This window comes from Myotis daubentonii, chromosome 8 (genome assembly GCF_963259705.1).
Source record: "Myotis daubentonii chromosome 8, mMyoDau2.1, whole genome shotgun sequence".
NCBI classification, from domain to species: domain Eukaryota; kingdom Metazoa; phylum Chordata; class Mammalia; order Chiroptera; family Vespertilionidae; genus Myotis; species Myotis daubentonii.
Genome location: NC_081847.1, coordinates 48,428,511 through 48,449,348, shown reverse-complemented (window position 1 = coordinate 48,449,348; position 20,838 = coordinate 48,428,511). Strand labels below are relative to the sequence as shown.

The 20,838-nt window shown below is 38.2% G+C and overlaps 1 pseudogene; it reads left to right on the top strand.

Moving 5' to 3' along the window:
* Positions 1–5,230: 5,230 nt before the first annotated feature.
* LOC132240202 (zinc finger protein 394-like) lies at positions 5,231–20,365 on the top strand (annotated as a pseudogene).
* The last annotated feature ends 473 nt before the right edge of the window (positions 20,366–20,838 follow it).

The window sequence follows — 20,838 nt, the reverse complement described above, 5'->3', positions numbered from 1 at the left end:
TCCTGCTAGGGGGCACTTGCCCCTCCCTGTGATGTTCCTGTTATTCTCATTGTAGGTTTCATGATTAATAGTCTTTGGCTTCCAGTAAACCTTCTCACCCAGTTTCCAGTGGACCACATACACCTGGCCCCCAGCGGCACCTAGTCTGACTGGTTACTCTGACTGACCTTTACAAGAGACATAAATATCCCACTCCCCCTACTCTGCCCCTGACACTGAAACCGATACACTAGTCTCAGCCGGCTGTGAGAGAATGTAATAAAATTTCTTAAACTCTCACAGGTCTCTTGGCCTGGCTCCTTTCCGCACAGGCCTAACATTAACAGATTGGTCTTTAGCAAAATTCAATATACTTTGCTCTGTGAAACTTGTGCAAATGAAAAGCCACAACTTAGAGAAAAGCCTTACATACCGCATATGTGATAACAAACTTATTCCTAGAATATATAAAGAACCATTAAAGAACAGATTTTTAAAAATCAATTTAAAATAGTTAAAAGATCTAAAGGAACTCGTTACTAAAAATATATGAATGGCAAATAAAAATGTAGAAGGAGGTTTACTTCCTTATTAACGAGGGAGGTGCAAATTACAGCCAGGATGGGATAACAGTACACACCTATGTGATTGGCTAATATTTTTAAAAAGCCTAATGATACCAAATGTTAGCAAGGATGTGAAGCAATAATAACAATGATAGGCATCAATTTTAAATGCAGTTTGATAAGTAAAAGGAGCCAGATCCAAAAAGCTACATATGTATGATTCCATCCATATGCCATTTTGGGAAAGGCAAAACTGTGGGTCTAGAAAACTGATAAGGGGACAGATTGGGAGGGGAGGCTATGGTAATAATGATGACACTGAAAATGTGTTCCTTCCTATGCTTTTATCAAGTATTAAATAAAGAGTAATAGGGCAGTATAATGGGATTCTTTTGGCTTGAAATCAATAGAATTGTTGCCAGCAGTACTCCCTGGGTCCAAAGACAAATGTCCTCTTTCCGCTGTCAGATGAGGCCAGGGGTATATATTAAGAGAAGAATATGGAATCACCAGATTGAACTTTTCCGTGTCTATGAAATAGTGGCTTTTAGAAAAACATTTCTCAAGAGTTTGCTGTGGGATTTCAGTAGCAAATGCAGTGGTTCAGCTCTTGAATGCTGTGATACAAATGACTAGATTCAAACCCTAACTCTGCCACTTCCTAGAATTATTTCCTCAGGGTAATTCATTCATTCTGGACAAATCTCGGCTTCTTCATCTATAAAGTGGAGCTAAAAATAGACCTGCATCATAGGATTGTAATATATTTAGACAATTCGTTTAAAATGATTAGCACAGTCCCTGAGATATAGCAGTGCTTGATAAAAACTAGGTGTGCTTAATATCATAAAAGCCAGTATATATCCTATAGTAGGTACCCAATAATCTATTTAATTTTATTAGAATAATTTTAAAAGTATAAACAAGAGAATTATAGAAATAAAAAATAATAAAAACTGACCATCATTTTATTAAATTCATGACCTATTATGACATATTACCATCTTGTCTTTCATAGCCACACTACCACATTATAATAGTCCCATAAATAAATAAATAAAACTATTGCTGTTGGGGATTTAGCATTAAAGATTCAAGTAAATAAAGATATTGACTTTTGACAGTTATTCTACCTGTATGTAAATATATCTGCAGTGTAGCAACATTCTCCATGAAACATTTTCTAAAGCATTTAATATTTGCAGAAGATATTAAATTTCTTGGTAGAAATTCATCCAATATGCATTGCCTATACTTCAAGCAACATTTTCAATAGTTTAGATAAAAATAATTTGACAGCAACTGGGGCTTATATTTTAGAATTTTTGCTAAATTTTGGGGCCCTGGAAGTATTGTGAGACATGGCAGAGGTAATGATCTGGGCAAACTGAAAAGTGTGATACTGAGTAGGCAAATAAAGAAAGGTATCACTGCTCTGCATGAATCATTTCCAAACTATTTAATAATGTTCTTAGGCATTATCCACTGGAAAACTTTTATCAATGGGTAATTAGAGCAATACAAATAAAGTAACAAGCAGAGCTTCTAATTGGGCCAATCCTATATAATAAAAGCCTAATATGCAAATCAACCAAAAGGCGAATGACCAGTCACTATGATGTGCACAGACCACCAGAGGGCAGACACTCAACGCAGGAAATGCCCTCTGGTGGTTAGTGCTCTCCCACAGAGGGAGCACCACTCAGCCAGAACCCTGGCTCACGGCTGGCGAGCACAGCAGCGGTGGCGAGTGACTCTCCTGCCTCCGTGGCAGTCCTAAGGAGCAGCGAGCTGAGCAGTAAGGAGCAGCAAGCAGGAGGGATGTAAGGAGTGAAGGGTCCCAGACTATGAGACGGCGCAGGCTGGGCTGAGGGACTCCCTCCCAGTGCATGAATTTCATGCACCGGGCCTCTAGTACAATAATTTCTTTTCAGAAGAAACCAGATATGAAAATATTTTATAAAATTGAAAATATGTATTTATGTATTTTTCATAATGAAGATACATTTCTGGGACTGTTACAAAGACTTAGAAAAGTCTGTAACATTTTGTGACTTCAGGATTTGAAATAAGACCTCACTGTCTTCTCATCCTTTCAGATATGCCCTTGATTCTACTTTATTTGTCAGAGCCATTCTATATAACCTGGCTATTATCATTACATCTAGTATCCAAAGGAAATAATAGCCATAGTCTCTTCTGGTCCTTCAGTCAATGAGCTGGAAAATAACAAGAGAAATAGGAACTGAAGTACAGGAAGGTGTACCATAGTAGAGAATTGAAAATTAGAGTTTCTAAAATAATGACTTGGATTCTTAGTTAAATATTTATTTGATACATTGAACAGATTAATCCTACAAAGTGATATTTCTAGACCATTTTTAGAAACCATCTAATATCAAGTAAATCTGATTTTTAGAAATTTACTTATCAAACTGTCAAGTTAGTCAGCATGCATTTGTTATCACAATGACTTGTTTGTGGAAAATATCTGGCATTATATTTACAATTTATTTACTTATTTATTTTTGCTTGATGTGGATAAAGTGAAGACAAAAATTAGTGCTACCACTTTTAAAAATTTAAATGATATGACATTAGAATAGATAGAACAGAAAAATCATAGTAGAGAAATGGAGAGAGACAAAATAAGAGAAAGGAATAAATATAACAGATAAAACACTTACATTAAGAATAAAACAGGGGTAAGAGAGATCTTTAATATTAAAATAATTTTAAGAATTCATTATGTAAAACTTTAAGCAAAACTTTCAAAAAGATCAATGAAATGAATAAATAGCTCAAAAGATACAAAATGCCACAGCTAAGTTAATTAGAATTAGATATACTGAAGAGACCTATATTTAGGAATAGAAAAAATAATAAATTAATAGATAAAATTCTCACACAAAAAAAACTTTAGTCCCAAGTAATTACCAGGTGAATATCTAAGAACTATAAAGAAGTAAACCAATTCTAATCAAATTCTTTGAGTAAATAGGAAAAATATAGTTAATAGAAGAGAAGGAAATATGTCACACCTAATTTTATGAGGCCAGTAATATTTTTATACAAAATGATATGTGCACAAGGTGTCTCCTTGTTTTCTATGAAAGAGACTGGGAGATCCTCAAGTGTTCATGTATCAGGACATGATATATAAAAGATAACATATCAACATAATAGAATACTTTGCAATCATAAAAGTAAAATGAGAACCTTTTTATATTTTATACTAGAGTCCCGGTACACAAAAATTTGTGCACTTGGGGGTGGGGATCCCTCAGCCCGGCCTGTGCCCTCTCGCAGTCTGGGACCCCTCGGGGGATGAACACCTGCTGGCTTAGGCCTGCTCCCCAGGAGATTGGGACTAAGCTGGCAGTCAGACATCCCTCTGGCAGCCCAGGAGCCCTTGGGGGAGGTCCACTTGCCAGCGGGGAGCAGGCCTAAGCTGCAGTCGGACATCCTTAGCGCTGCTGAGGAGGCGGGAGAGGCTTCCACCACCACTGCTGTACTGGCAGCCATCAGCCTGGCTTGTGTCTGAGCAGAGCTCCCCATGTGGGAGCGCACTGACCACCAGGGGGCAGCTCCTGCATTGAGCATCTGGCCCTGGTGGTCAGTGTGTGTCACAGTGACCAGTCATTCCCAGTCTTTCTGCTGTTAGGGTCAGTTTGCATATTACCCTTTTATTATATAGGATAGAGGCCTGGTGCATGGTTGGTGGCTGGCTGGTTTGCCCCAAAGGGTGTCCTGGATCAGGGTGGAGGTCCCCACTGGGGTGCCTGGCCAGCCTGGATGAGGAGATGATGGCTGTTTGCAGCTGGTCACACCTCCTTCGGAGTGGGGGTCCCCACTGGGGTGCCTGGCCAGTCTGGGTGAGGGGGTGAGGGCCATTTTCAGGCTGGCCAAGCCCCTCCAGCAACAGAAGCTCCCAGCCTCTCCTTTTTTTCTTAGTTTTTTTTTTTAATTCTGGGATTTATTTACCTTCTATAATTGAAACTTTGTAGCCTTGAATGGAGCTCAGAGCCGGCCAGGGTGGGCGGGAGGGAAGCTTAGCTTCCTCCATCGCCAGGGGCAACCAAGCCTCCTGCTCGCTCCAGCTCCATGACCATGGCCAGCTGAAAGCAAGTATCTGGGGTTTATTTATCTTCTATAATTGAAACTTTGTTGCTTTGAGTGGAGCTCAGAGCTGGCCAGGGCAGATGGGAAGCTTGGCTTCCTCCATCATTGGGGAAACCAAGCCTCCTGCTTGCTCCAGCTCTGTGGCTGCCGGCCGCCATCTTGGTTGGGTAAATTTGCATATAGTTGCTCTGATTGGCTGGTGGGCACGGCTTAAGGTGTAGCGAAGGTAGGTCAATTTGCATGTTTGTCTTTTATTAGTGTAGATGAACTCTGGATAATTGTATGACATTCACTGTCCAAGGCTTTTAATGCAAGAAGCAAGGTATAAAACTGACTATATAACAAAAAATAGAATAAAAAATATACACACCAATTTTACTTGTAAAACTGGTTTCTTCAGTGGAGAGTGGGCAAGATTAAGTTGGATTATTTAGAAAAAACTTACTGGAGCAAGTGATAACCAAGCCAGGATCTAGAGAATTTGTAGAAAATTGCCAATTAGAAGGAAAGAATTCTTCTAGGATGAGGTTACAGCATTTGCACTACAGTATGGAGCAAAGAGCATGCAATTGGGCAGGGACTTGGATATCCAGGCGAAGAGAAGGTATGTAATCATTTTTCAATATATGAGTGTATCAAATAAACATGTTGTACACCTCTCCATTCACTCTTCCCAAGTATAAGATACCCATTCTGAAACTTAAAATAATAATCTTTGGCATCAATTAAGAAACCTTTATCTAACTACAATTATGAAATGAAATCATTGAATTATAATCTCACAATGTAAATTGATCCCTTCAATTAAGTGTAACGATAAAACATACTAAGAAATATTTTTAATATATAGCCAAGCTTACACATCATCATTAATTCAGATTAATTTCAAAGGAAGCATGAAGATATGTTGTAAAGTCTACATTACATGTTTCCCCCGCCCCAATTAAATTGTATTATTTAGAATTAATTGTAGTTACTTGGACAATTCTAACCTTAAATCATATTTAATGACATAGGACAACATTTTTATAATTACTATATCAAATCACAAGCCTACATGCTTAGAAAGTTGTTTACCATAACTTCTAGGAAATCACTTGCAGTCAGAAAACATTGTGCACAACACCCTTCAATGTAGACATGTAACTTTATCGAGCACTCAGCTGTATAACCCACAAGGATCATAAAATGTGTTTGCTTATTAGTCACCAAGAATCAATATTTTTTAAAACATTATAAAGTGAATGTAATTGTAACTTTTAGAAAAATTTTCAGTATCAAGTTGGGTTTATTGTATTTTTGTTGTTGTTGGTTTATTGTAGATTGTGTGTATCAGTGTAAGAGTTTTGCCCTGCTCTATAAATTTTGATTTGGAAGGTCAGGGGAAGAATTTGCATTTTACCAGTCACTCCAGTAATTAACATTGGCATGCAACACTGGAAAATTTATTATAAATTAAAAGGGAAATCAAGATTATTAGCATTTGTACTTTTGGGTTGAGATTTTATTTGTAGCATTTCTTTTGTAAATGAATACATCTGATTAGCTGAAAAAACACATTTTCTTTTTTTGTTGTGTTTTTTTTTGTTGTTGTTGTTAATCCTCACCATAGGATATTTTTCCATTGATTTTTAGGGAGAGTGGGAGAGGGAAAGATAGAGAGAAACATTGATGTAAGAGAAACACATTGACTGGTTGCCTCCTATGCAAGCCCAGACCAGGGCCCAGGCAGGAGAGAAGCTTGCATCCAAGGTACATGCCCTTGACTGGAATAGAACCCGGGACCCTTTGGTCCATAGGCCAATGCTCTATCCACTGAGCCAAACTGGCTAGGGCTGAAAAAACATGTTGTTGTTTTTTTCCAAAAATCTTTTCGCTTTCTGCCTGGTATATTTGTGTATTTGCTCAGCATGCCTCTTATAGCTTGGACAATGAAAATTATCCTTCAGTTAGTTCCATGACTGAGTGAAGAAAAATCTATATTTTCATGAATAAATTGTGAGATCTTTTTGTAAGGATCTGGAATATAAGTTTTATGGGAAACTGTGATTAGTTTTCTAAATTGATTACAAAAACATATTTACTATAAAAACATATTTGCATTATCAAGAAAAAGACCTAGGCCCAGCCAGTGTGGCCTGTTGGTTGAGCGTCAACTTATGAATCAGGAGGTCATGGTTCATTTCCTGGTCTGGGTTATGGGTTCTATCCCCAGTATGGGGCATGCAGGAGGCAGCCAATCAATGATTCTCTCTCATCATTGATGTCTCTCTCTCTCTCTCTCTCTCTCTCTCTCTCTCTCTCTCTCTCTCCCTATCCTTTCTCTCTTTCAAATCAATAAAAATACATTTTTAAAAAAGAGTAAGACCTAGATGAGACACAGAATAACTAACAAGTGAGAAGATAATGTGGATATACTTACATCATGTTTTACCATTAAAGATTTGGGTAGACAACCTAGTGAGAATACAATTTCTGCAATTTTTATTTTCAATTTGACCTCGACCTGGTTAATCACTGCCTTTAAATTATAATTTGACCATTTAAAAGAGTTAATCTATTTATCATCTTAAAACAGACTAATTAAAAATGAACTTCATGAATTTATTGTGAAGAATATATGACATAATGCATTCAGGTGGTTATCACAGTGTCAAAAAATAATAAATCCTCATTAAGCCATTACTAAGAACAAGGAAAGTCATTAAATCAAATGTCTTTAAAGAGAAGTAAAGTATGGATTTTTATCATAAGAAAAAACAAAGAATATAAATAAAAAATGCATTCAAATTAGCATTATTGCCTAGTTATGGCTATATAAACTATACCTGGATATAAAATATTAACCACAATACCCAAATAATGATTCAATTTATCTCATTTTCATTACTTGACAACAAAACAAAACAAAAAAGAAAAGAAAAACAAGAGAAAAGAAAGTACTAAGGCAAAACTTAGCAAAATGTTTGGAGAGAGAATACATATAATAGAAAATATGAAAACCATAGCCAAAGCTGATCACAATATTAATGAGCCAAAGGAAGAACAGCTCAAACAGGTGAAAGATATAAAAGAAACATATTAGTCATTTCCAATACACAAGTATTAGGGGGGGCAAAGAAAGAAAGGAATATAGGGAAAGTAAGATAGGTATGGTTCTAACAACGACATTATTAATAAAAATATCTGATTATCATGGTGGAAACATTTATGTAATGTATGCTTCCAGAATGTGGGAATTCGGTTTGAAAATTGCAACACATTTTGTTATGTATTGTCAATTATATTTTGTTATTTGTGCATAGCACTTGGTATTTTCATAAAAATAAAACACATCATGAAAGCATTAGTAACCATAATTACCCACATAAAGGGATGGGTTGTGATGCAGCTTCCATATTTCTGATTAAGAACACAGTGTTATCTCTTTTGTGTGCTTTATTTCACTTTTTGCTAAAGAAAAGATGAAATACTGCTTTTGGCAGGAAATATTCACTCTGTCTGCCAAAATTACTCTTGGTAGACGGCAATTCAAGTAGTAAATATATTTTTATGGATAATTAGTTGATTGAATGTCTGTGTGAATTCGAGTTTTTTTAATATTCATGGCTAATTTATGTCTATGAATATTTTATTAATTTCTGTTTTGTTTGAAATAATGATGCTGCAATAACACAGAAGCCAAATACTTAACATTAGTAAACTCTAAAAACTAAGTCAATGGCATTTCTATGATTAAGTATCACCCCAAGCTTCTGTGACAGAACAATTCAATATGCAAAATACAAACACTATGGCTCAGGTAGAGAGACCTGTAATCCATTATTTTCCTTAAAAGTAGAAAACCTAGATACTGAGCCAAATTCATTTTTTTCAACACTTTTGATGAAATCACTTGATTACAGGAAATTAAGTCTGCTTTTTAGTAACCGAATCCTCATCCACAGAATGGGTTTCATCACATGCCTGAGACGGATATACACACATTTTTGAGGTAGACATTCATTTATTGGACAAATATTGTCCAATTTAGATTTGTATTTAAGCACATATACCAAAATACCATCATTGTTTACCTTTGTTTTGTGTGTTGTTTTTTTTTCAATGATATGTAAGCTTTTAAGGATAGACACAGTACATTATATTTTGTTCTTGCTTATGTCTTGGTTTCCTGGCTCTAATACAATAAAAGTTTTATATAAATGAACAAAGATATAGAAATTCAAAATGTGCTCCCAAAGAGTCATAAGAGAGAGACTTGATATTTAATTCTAATCAGTGTACTGTAGGAGCTCCAACCCAGGGAGCATCATGCTGTTCTTTGCTAGTCAGCAAAAACCACTCGGGAGACCTGAGGGGAAAGACATAGTCTTTATTACTTAAACAATGGGAACACCTTGAATGGCAGTCAGTAAGATGAGTTTCTGAACAGGCCAAGGCCCTTCAGGGGCTTGACTAGCAGCGGGGGAGGGTGTGGGCGTGTGGATGGGAATGGCCTGCTTGCAGGACTAGGACAAACGGAGAGCCTGGTGAGGCTTATTAGCCATCAGAACTTGAGAAACACTTGGGTATGAGCTGCTCTGCTCCTTATGCCCATTGGCCAAGAGGATACATTCCACTGACTGGGAGGGGGGATTGGGCTAAATCCTTGCTTGACTCTACACTAAGCATGGGATGATAAAATAGTATCATAATTTTCTGATTTCTTCCAAAGTCCTGAAAAAGAATGTTTCATACTGTGGTCCTTGCCTTTCAGATTCTTGGCTCTCTTTATGTGGTGACAGGTATAGCTTCTCTGCCTACAACCCCTGCCACATTTTCACTATCGCTCAAATCTAAAACAACCACAATGGCAATCCAAGCAGATGCATGCAGTTGTCCCCCATGGAGATCGAATCTCTAGTCCTTCCAGCTGAGCAATCAGAAACAAATTTGAAAGATTTGAGGAGCTAGAAAGCCTTACTTTCAGTTTCACTAGAAAACTGATTCTCTGTATGTCACCATTCTGCCCCGTGTCAGTATCTATAGCAGGAATATCTATGTAACAGTTTGGGGCCTTACTGAAGCTACCAAAACCACATATCTCAAAACCCCTTCTCATATTTCTCCCCGTGCGCTTCCCCTATTGACCATACTCATTTCATTACGAGTCAATCAAGAAGAAAGAACCAGCCGAAACCGGTTTGGCTCAGTGGAAAGAGCGTCGGCCTGCGGACTGAAAGGTCCCAGGTTCGATTCCGGTCAAGGGCATGTACCTGGGTTGCGGGCATATCCCCAGTGGGGGATGTGCAGGAGGCAGCTGATCGATGTTTCTCTCTCATCGATGTTTCTAACTCTCTATCTCTCTCCCTTCCACTCTGTAAAAAATCAATAAAATATATTTAAATAAAATAAAATAAAAGAAGAAAGAACCAGCCCTAACTGGTTTGTCTCAGTGGATAGAGCCACGGACTAAAGGATCCCAAGGATCCCGGGTTCGATTCTGGTCAAGGCCACATGCCCAGGTTGCGGGCTCGATCCCCAGTAGGAGGCGTGCAGGAGACAACCAATCAATGATTCATCATTGATGTTTCTATCTCCCTCTTCATTCCTCTCTGAAATCAATAAAAATATATTTTAAGAAAAAAAAAAGAGGAAACCAGCATGGTGGCCAAACACTAACATTAATCTAAATTTCTGTCTTAGATCTTGTGACAGAGACTAGACCCCTCTGCGAGATATGTAAATAATTCTTCAGCTTTTGAAATCATTTCTATTACAAAATGAGAGATGCCCCATTACTCAAGTCAAATTCCATATCCACTGTTTATGTCTCATGTTTTGGAAAGTTTTATATACAAATACAGAAATAAGAATGCTACAGGACCTCTTGTAATGACTATATTGATACAGAATTCTGTCTGAATACTATAGAACCTTAGTGATTCAAATTTCTAATCTGTTTTATTAGTAAATTATAGTACAAATGTTATAATTTAAGGAGTGGAAATCTAAGATACCTCAGTTTGAGTCCCTATTATTCCATATATTAATGTGTGGACAAATGCTACAGTAATAAAAATAGTATGATACTGGCATAAAAACAGACACACAGACCAATGAAACAGGACACAGACCCCAGAAATAAACTCACATATATACAGAAAACTCATCTTTGATAAGAGCATTAAGCATATGCATTGGGCAAAAGATAGTTTCTTCAACAAATGGTATTAGAAAAACTAGATAACAGCCCCAGACAAAAGACTAAAATTCACCCTTATACACCATACACAAAAATGAACTCAAAATGGATTAAAGATTTAGATGTAAGATCTTATATGGAAAAATTCCTAGAAGGAAACAGGGGAAAGCTTCCTGACATTGGTTTTAACAATTATTATTATTTTTTTAAATATGACAGCAAGCACAGGCAATAAAATAAAAATAAATCAGCAGGATTATGTCAAATTAAAAGGCTTCTGTACAACAAAAGAAGCAATCAACAGAATGAAAAGGCAACCTATGAAATGGGAGAAAAAACTGCAGACCATGTATCTGATCAGGGGTTTAATCTCCCAAATATACAAAACTCTTATAACTGTCCAATTAATTAAACAAAGAGCTATGTGGCTCCCATACCTTGGCAGGCTAAGTAAGCAAACCTAACCCTGTAAATGCCTCCAGATTGGGAAGTCAAAACACTACAGACAGCCAGTCACAAACAGCCATTTGGGCTTTAAGCCCTTCCCAGTCAATAATTTCCTTACTTTGCTTCACTTGTCCTTGTGAAAGCCCCTCCCCCGCTCCTGTCTGCTGAATGCCCACAACCACTTCCAAATTGGTGCTGCCCAATTCAAATACATTTGCTCAAATAAACTCTTAAAGTGTTTGACATACCTTAGTTTATGTTTTCACAGTTCTGGTGTCGGAAGAGGGAACCCAAGGAGAGCCCCAGCCGGAGCAGAGGTACCTGTGGAGCCCCTGCGCTCTGGCTGCCTGAGGCCCCTGAGCTCAAGGGTAAGTCCTTCTGGATCCTGGATCGCAGCTCTCAGCTTCTGCGTGACGGGCTTTTAGAAGTCATTTGAGTATTTCTATATTCTGGGTCCGGAAACCACCTAGAGTCGGATTGGGCGGAACTTCCGGGCTCAGCCTGGGTCTGACTGAGGTCCAGCTGGATGCACCAGCAGGTGAATCTAACCAAAGATCATCTTGAACTACAGAGGCACAGTGGAAACCTTTAAACCGGATACACCCAACCATTTAGGAGGTGCCCTAGAGAAGGAAGGGCCTTGGCCCGGCACTCGCCATAGAGGAAAATTATTTTTCCTCCTCTAGTTTATTGTGCCCAGGATGAAGCCCACGGGGACAGGCCACTCGCTCCGGGCGCTGCAGACCGGACTCTGGGAAAATTGGCAGCCGGGCAGGAGGTAAGAATTCTACCCAACCCCAGCTCTCTCAGAGCTGCACCTGGGGCCTGGGCAAGAGAGGATGGTAGAAAATAAATTTTTATTGTTGTTGTTTTCCAAAGTCAGATTGGTAGGAGAAAACAATGGTTAGTGATCCGTCCTCTTCCTGGGACAGTTGTTGCCTCTTCTCCGTCTCATTTTATGTCCTGAGAACTTGGCTGGGCACAGGTAGGGGGACTGCAAATATGGTAAATAGTGCTGTTCTGTCCTGCGGGGGTGGGCTTTCAGGATGACAGAAATTGGTTGTTACTTCTACAAGTAGTGGTGAGAGTGTCTGTCCCTGTCATAATTCGTAGTCAATAATCCTATTTCAGGGGCCCTGTCAGAAATAGGGGGAACGTGCTCTGGTCCAAAGCGCATGCAGGGAGGGACCGCCTGAGGCCCAAATGGGAGAGTGAACTGGGCATGTGCAGGCCGAACATTTTCCAGCAGTTTAAGGTCTGTGTGACTTTGGCTTCTGGCACAGAATGCTGTAGTGCCAAAATTTGAGGTCTCTCAAGGTCTAAGGCTGTAGAAACCCAAATGTGTCTGTGTATTTGCACACCCTTGCAGCCAGGTATTCCAGCAACTCAAGGTACATACATATAGTATGTCTGTATAGTGGAATAGTAGTAGACCATAAAAAAGGTAATCCGCTGAAACCGGTTTGGCTCAGTGGATAGAGCGTTGGCCTGCGGACTGAAAGGTCCCTGGTTTGATTCTGGTCAAGGGCATGTACCTGGGTTGCGGCACATCCCCAGTAGGAGGTGTGCAGGAGGCGGCTGATCGATGTTTCTCTCTCATCGATGTTTCTGACTCTCTATCTCTCTCCCTTCCTCTCTGTAAAAATCAATAAAATATGTATTTTTTAAAAAAGGAAATCCTGCCATTTATGATAATTGGATGAACTATGAACCTGGTGCAGTATCCTAAGTGGGATAATAGGGCAGAGACAGAATGACAAATACTGTCTGATCTCATTTATATGTGGAATCTAAAAAAGAGGAAAACCAGAGAGGAACACAATAGTTTCCAAGGGATGGAAATAAAGAGAGATGTGGGGCAAAGGGCACAATCGTTCAGTTATAAGATGAAAAAGTTCTCCAGAGCTAATGAATAGCATGGTGATTGTAAGTAATGACATTTTGTGTACTTGAAAATTTCTAAGAGAGTAAATCTCAAGTTTTCTCACCACACACACACACACACACACACACACACAGAGAGAGACAAATATAGGTAATTATGTGAGGTTATGGATTGTTAGTTAACTTGATTGTTGTAATAATTTCACAGTGTGGATGTAAATTAACACATTGTGCAACCTAAATATATACAAATGTTGTAAATCATGCTTCAATAAAACTGGAAAAAAATAACAAAAGCAGATCTAGAGACAGAGAAGCATTGATCAGACCATCAAACCTCAGAAGGAAGGTAGGGGAGGGTAGGGGTAAGGGGAAGAGATCCACCAAAGGACTTGTATATAAGCATAACATGCATATAAGCATAACCAATGGACACAGACACTAGGGGGGTGAGGGCATGAGTGGGGGGGGGGGCGAGAGGGGGATAAGGACACATATATAATACCTTAATCACTAAAGAAAAAAAAACTGGAAAAAATAAAGGAACTACTTCAGTTTTAGTTACTGCTCTTCCATATATTAGCATGTAAAGGAATGAGATTTAAATAATTTTGAACTTCAGTTTCCTTCTTTCAGCCATACACTTATGAATATTTAATATGTATTTGAGATCAAATAGTTAATAGATGAGGCAAATAGAACAATGTTTAGGAATGATGTTTTCCATGAGCCACAGTCTTAAACCAAAACCCAATGGCAGCACTTTGTTTCTTTCAAAGTATCTGGCAAAGTTTAACTTTATGAATTGCTAATTCTGTTTTAGTTTAGAATTATTTACATATCTTATGACTTTTGTCAAATATCTTATGCTGCTTCTAAAGAGAGTTACACATAGCTAAGGGTATAGTCTTTTCCCCATTCATTGACAATCAGGGAAAAGCATGTATGTTGTGAAAATATCTCCTTTTAAAGACTTCTAATGCTTTACATAATTGTAATAAAAAGCATATCCAATGTACTTACTTGGAGTTAAAATTTTAGACAGAGTAGAAAAATGCTAAAATATTCTATGTAGATATTTAAATTTTTAGAGAATAGTTGAAATCAATATTAGAACTATTTATCTTGATCAATTCTATGGAAGTAAAAACTATTGACATGAATTTCTAATTAATTTATCTTAAATTACACAGGTAATTCATAGATTTTTAAGAACAGTTTATTAAACATATTGCATAAACATTTTCTCCTAGGTAAATGAGGCTTTATAAATTGCCAACCAATATTTAACATACATATTATAAATTTTGTAAAAGAGGCATGTATAAAATTTATAAAGGTTGAGAAGGGAAATTGCCTATCTGTACTTGAAAACCAGGGACATTTCTTATTGTATTAAGGACATTAATGAGCTGACCTTTGGAGATACATGCCTACCTGGTTTTCTCATCATGGGGCTTTAACAGTTTGCATTTGCTGTGTATATGGTATTGAGAACCTTGATAACTGGGCATGGCCCCAAGATGACTCTGTACTGACTTGTATCCAGATAATTGTTTTGTCATCCAAACAGACTCAATGATATGGCTTAATCTTTACCCCCATATGGAAGCAAGCAATTTTGATCAGTGTGTTGCCTTTCTATCAGGACTTAACCAAAATTTAAATATTCTCATTTACTGCCTGCAAAGCTCTCAGAGCACAACATTTTTATAAAAAGGTGAACTCAATACTTCATTTTTCTATTTTTTTTAACATTAATCCATGCAAATGCTGGTATTTCAACATGTGAAACTCTCCTATAGCTCTGCTTTGTAAAATACTGGAGATAAACAATCCTCTTGTTTGGGCAGGAATAAAAGAGCCTTGTCTATGTCAAGGGCTATCTTAGTTGTTCTCAGTTTCTCAAAAAAAAATATTTTCTAACTATGCTTTTTTCAAAAACTATTAAATATTGCTATAAAGCTGTAGTTGAATTTAAAAAGTTTCCAGTGGATTTCTTGACAACTTAAATGCTTACCAAAAGCCTCAGATCAAACCAACCTCTAACTCCAGTAGTACAATTATTTTTGGTACCAAAAATCATGCTCCACTGTAAATCTTATATTCTCTTGGAAGACATCTGTAACCTCCTTGGTTTTTACCTTCCAATAATACTGAAATCTTATTAAAACAATTAGAAATGAACAAAACATTCAATGCTTATGAAAATAATTATGGAACTCTGTGTTGAAATATTGTAATCAATTAGGGTCAAAATCTTCTACATCAACAGCTTAGTTACTCCACAGCTTGATAAGGGCAATGTCTTATTGATAAAATTAGTCACGATGCTTTAGATACTAGAGTTACAATACTCTCTTTTCTTTAAGTATTTATTTATTTCATTATTTATTTTACTGACTTCAGAGAGAGAGGAAGAGAGGGAGAGAGAGAGACAGAAACATCAATGATGAGAGAAAATCATTGATCAGCTGCCTCCTGCATGCCCTTACTGGGGATCGTGCCTACAACCTGTGCATGTGCCCTGATGGGGAATTTAACTGTGACCTCCTAGTTCATGAGTAGATGCTCAACCACTGAGCCATATGGGTCTGGGATACTCTTAAAATGCTTCCTATTTGTAAATTACAACAGAAAAGGTATTTCTGTGTACATAGTTATGTGGTGTACTGTGTATGTGAGTATATGTGTATGTTAATATGTGGTTATTTCTATTGTTATGAACTTGATAAATAACCTGGCTAGGATAGTGCTTCCAGAAATAGCTTATCTTAAGATTACTTTAGGAGCAATATTTATCTACTTAATTATATTCTGCATTCTTAACATTTGTAATCAGTTTCTTTTGGAAATTGATTATAGATACTGAGAAAAAGGGAGAATGCTACACTTGTAATTTTTTTCTCCCTTTACTGGGGTCAATGGCTTTGAAAAGCCTTCCCCCCCCCATAATGATTGATTACAATATTTCAACACAGAGTTCCATAATTATTTTTACAAGCATTGAATGTTTTGCTCACTTCTAATTGTTTTAATAAGATTGATCTTTGTGATTGTTTTATTGTAAGGTATTTATTTTAAAATAACATGCATTGTAGGAAATTGATTTCTGTTTCAAGGGAAGAAAAGTCCTCAATAGATATTAGACTGAGAAAAAGAAAATTAAATTAAAAGATCAATTTTGAAGCCCAGGTCTTTGAATTTCCATTTATAATCCATTATTTTTGTACCCCTACATCTCTTTAATGATTCTGAGTAACAGTCTCTGAGTTTTGCCTGAAATCTGGCTTAAATGCTTTTCACATGCCAGACATACTTTAAAACTGAAGGGCTTGGTTAAACATATTTAACCACTAATCTATATGACAATGTACATTGACCATTAAATAGATCTTAGGTAAAATCTGGGGCTGATTTTACTTTAATTGGAGATCCTGTAAAACCATGTATTAAATCAAATTAGATTAAACATAACAAGTTATTAATAAGGAACAAGAACAAGTAAAAATAAATTATTAATAAAAGAGAGATACAGAGATAGCGAGATAAAGAAAAAGAGGTATTTTACATTCCATGGAAAGAGTCTGAATTTCAATAAAGGTGAGTAAAGTGTAATGTAGCAAGAATTCTTCACAGACCTTTTAGCATCCAAATTATGGCATGCATATTGCATGGTGCAATTTTACAAGCCTACAAAATAGTAACATTAATGGCCCAGCATCCTTAAAATCATAAGTCTGCAAAATTATTCACTTGCCATGCATATTGAATATTAATAACATCAAGTAGTTGCATTTATTAACCTTTTACATTAATGGTCAGAAATGAAACATGCTGAGAACAATTGCACAACAGAGGGGAAAATGTTTCTGATGACTATTGGGTTTAATTTGACAGTTAATAAAAACCATCAAGTACATAGTATGTTAGATTAACTGATCTGGATTCCATATGACAAGTCATTATTATTAAAGGCAAATAGAGGGTATTTCCAAATACGCCCTGGAGTGAGGTAGACTAAAATATGATGGTGCACTCTTGAATGTCAAGGACATTTTGTGCAGTGTGTAATTGAAAACTACATGTAATGTGCAGTTTGGGGACCATTTCATGTTCCTCTGCAGACCTCAAAGCATCACACTGAATATTTTATTGGAATCTGTCAAACTCAGCTCTAGGTTCAAATGCATAACAAATATTTATGGACAATCACCATTTTGATGACAGAGAGAGTGTGTCAAAGCGAACTACATCATTATAGTTAGCATATGAGTAAGTGTATAAGTGTCTTAACTGTTTCTATTTCCCCTTCAATTTCTTTTACTTAAAAATTAGTCAAATTTTACATAATCTATAAGTTAGCCCTTATTAGAAAATTAGAGTCATGGGCAACTGGGTGATTTTTCAATAATGTAGTGAGTGATAAGTTATGATTCTGACTAATTATGCCTTCCTAAATGTCATCCACACTCATTAAGAAGTATGTAGACCATCAGAAGTAGGACAGTTTTGTTTTAAGAATATTGAAAGTTTAAAGTATGCAAATACTGGTAACCTCATAAATAAGTGCTTTACAATACAAGATATCTAAAATATTGACAAATAAAAGTTCTTGTTTACTATAAGAATTTTGGTACGCTTATCACTCTATACATACACCTATATATGCATTACCAATGGACACATCCAATGGACATACGATGGTGCAGACCTGTGGCAAGCACGAACCAGGTGGAGGGGAGCAATGGGGGGAATAAAAGGGACATCTGCAATATGCTCAACAATAAAGATTTAAAAAAAAAATCTTCCCTGTGAAGTATTTCACTGTACCATCCCTACTGGGATGGTGGTGTATGTCCACCTCTGGTTGTACAAATGTACACTGTATACACTGCAAAGTACTGCATTTACCGCATGCTTTTGTAATGATTAAAGTGTCAGGAGACTGAGCAACTTGAGGACAGGGACTATGTGTCACCAGTTTTGTATCTATGGTGTTAAGCATTTGCCTTGGCATGTAGAAGATACTCTACAAACCTTTCTTGTCTAAACGAATACCACATGGGTGAATGTTTGTTTATGGCTCATTGTACAGTTGGATTTTCAACTTTTTCTAAAACAAAACTGTATTCACAGACAGTATTAAAGAATGAGATTCAACTTTTAAAAGAGGAGTGGCGTTTAGTTCTGTAACCTGTCGGACTATTATCTCCACAAAGCAAGGTATACACGAAGCATATCCCTGGAAGGGGCTGACGGCAAATCACCAATATTCAACTCAGTCCTCCAGGGCGCCTAGAGAGACCCCGTAAATACCTGGGAGGGTGGGTACTGCAGAGAGTTGGTGACGCACTTCCAGCCTGGGTTACTAGTTTTTGTTGATTTTCTTGTCACCGGAAGGGTGGGTACTAGGTGGCATAGCTGCAGGTAGGAGGACTCTTGCATAAGGCCAGGTGGGGTGCACCTCTATTTAAGGAAGGACGATGAGTTCCGTGGCTTTTTGCAGGGTTTGCTCTCTACTCACCTGAAGGCAAAACCCCGGAAAAGTGGGCACGTGCAGAAGAAAGATGAGTTCACGCTTAATGGCAAGTGGAAGGAAGCAGTGGCGCTGAGGGGGGAAGGAGGGGGGGCGGGGGGTGCCTGGAAGGTGGCTGCAGGGGCCCGGGTCACCGCCCGCTCCTGCGTGATGGACTCTGATAGTGAAAGTGGAAGGAGACTTACTGGGAGTTCGGGAGTCTGACCGTCCCTGGACTGTCTGGATCCGAAACTTGGCGACAGTATTGTAGTCGGTTCTGTTTTCAGGAGGTGGCTGGACCCGAAGAGGCACTGAGCTGGCCCAGGGAACTTTGTTGTCGGTGGCTGAGGCCTGATATGCACTCGAAGGAGCAGTTCTTGACCATCCTGTCCCCAGAGCTGCAGGACTGGGTGCAGAAGCACTACCCCAAGAGCGGGAACCAGGCTGTGGGCATGGCACGGCTCCTCAGAGAGCGCCTGTTGGAACCTCACCCGGAGACTGGTGAAGGTCAAGGATGAACCTGTAACCTGGGAAGAGTGGGAGCCTCTGGACCCAGTTCAGAGAAACTTCTGCAGGGATAGGGCACTGAAGGGTTATGGGAACACGGCCCTACCAAGTTTGGGAACCAGAACAGAGAACAAAGAGTTGATTCCAAAGCAAGAAATTCTAGAAGTAGAGCCACAGCTACAGCTACAAGAAGGGTCCCAGGGGAAGGCTCCCCTGTTGTCCAAATGTGGGGATACGCAGAAGGAGACCCCTTCTTCCTGAAACCTGAAAATTCTCCTGAGGAACAAGGACTCACCAGCATCTCAGATCTCAAGAATGTTCCCACAGAAGAGGTAGACGACAAAAATAATGACATTGGAAATAGTGCCAGAAGTTCAAACTTAATTTTTGTCAGCATGGCCTGACAGCAGAGAGGTCTGTTAATGGTGCTGAATGTGGCAACAAGTGCAAACGGAGTGTAGATATGGTGAAACATCAAGTGGTGAAACCTCACAAATCTGTTGACAGTGTGGGAAATTTCCATACTTCAGGCCTTTGTGAGCCCAGAGGCAGCTCCTTGAAGAAAGACCTTATAAATGTGATAACTGTGAGAAGGGTTTCAAACAGTGTTCTGACCTCCCGAAGCACCACAGAATCCACACTGGGGAGAAACCCTATGAATGCCAAGAATGCGGGAAGAACTTCAGTCAGAGCGCTGGCCTGATTGAACACCAGAGGACACATACAGGGGAAAAGACATACACATGTCCCAAATGTGGGAACAGCTTCAGACAGAGCTCACATCCCAGTCGGCATCAACAAATCCATAAAGGAGAGAAACATTATAAATGTACCCAATGTGAGGAGACCTGTTGTATTTCCCACCATTTTAGGCATCAGAGAATCCATAAAGGGGAGAGACCCTATACATGTGAAGAATGTGAGAAAAGCTTTAAACGATGCTCTGATTTCTCTAAACATCAGAATCCATACTGGGGAGAAGCCTTGTGAACTGTCTGTGGGAAATGCTTCCGTCAGAGTATGACCCTCATTATACACCAGAGAACTCGCACTGGAGAAAGATCTTATAAATGTCTTGAATGTGGGAAAAGCTTTAGACAGAGTCCACACAATATCTGACACCAAAGGATCCACAGAAATAAAGTCCCATCATTTTGACATGGTTCTACATGAAAAACACACACACACACAAACAAATGTTGATGTCATCCTAAAACAACTACACAAACACACCCAGAAATAATGTTTAACCAAATATCTGAGCACCCAAACATCTTGGCACCAACTGTCTAGGGAAAAGATGAGTCAAATTGACACAAAGAATTAACCATCACAGTTGATAAGGGCAAAGGATCAGAAGAATTTAAGATACAGCATTGAGAATGCCATAGAAGCTGTCCAAAGCTCAAGAAAATGCATATAATGACCAAAACTGAATCAAACCAACAGGTGGATGCTTTAGTGTCTCCAGTTGTGAATTCTGAAGACCTTGGATCTTTCTTAATCTCTTCTTCAGAATCATGCCAATTTCATCACCAGGCCTGCACCTACTTAAATATTGCTGAATCCTTGTGATTTTATTTCTGCTACCAAAAATCTAATTCAATTTGTCATCATTTATTAACTGGACC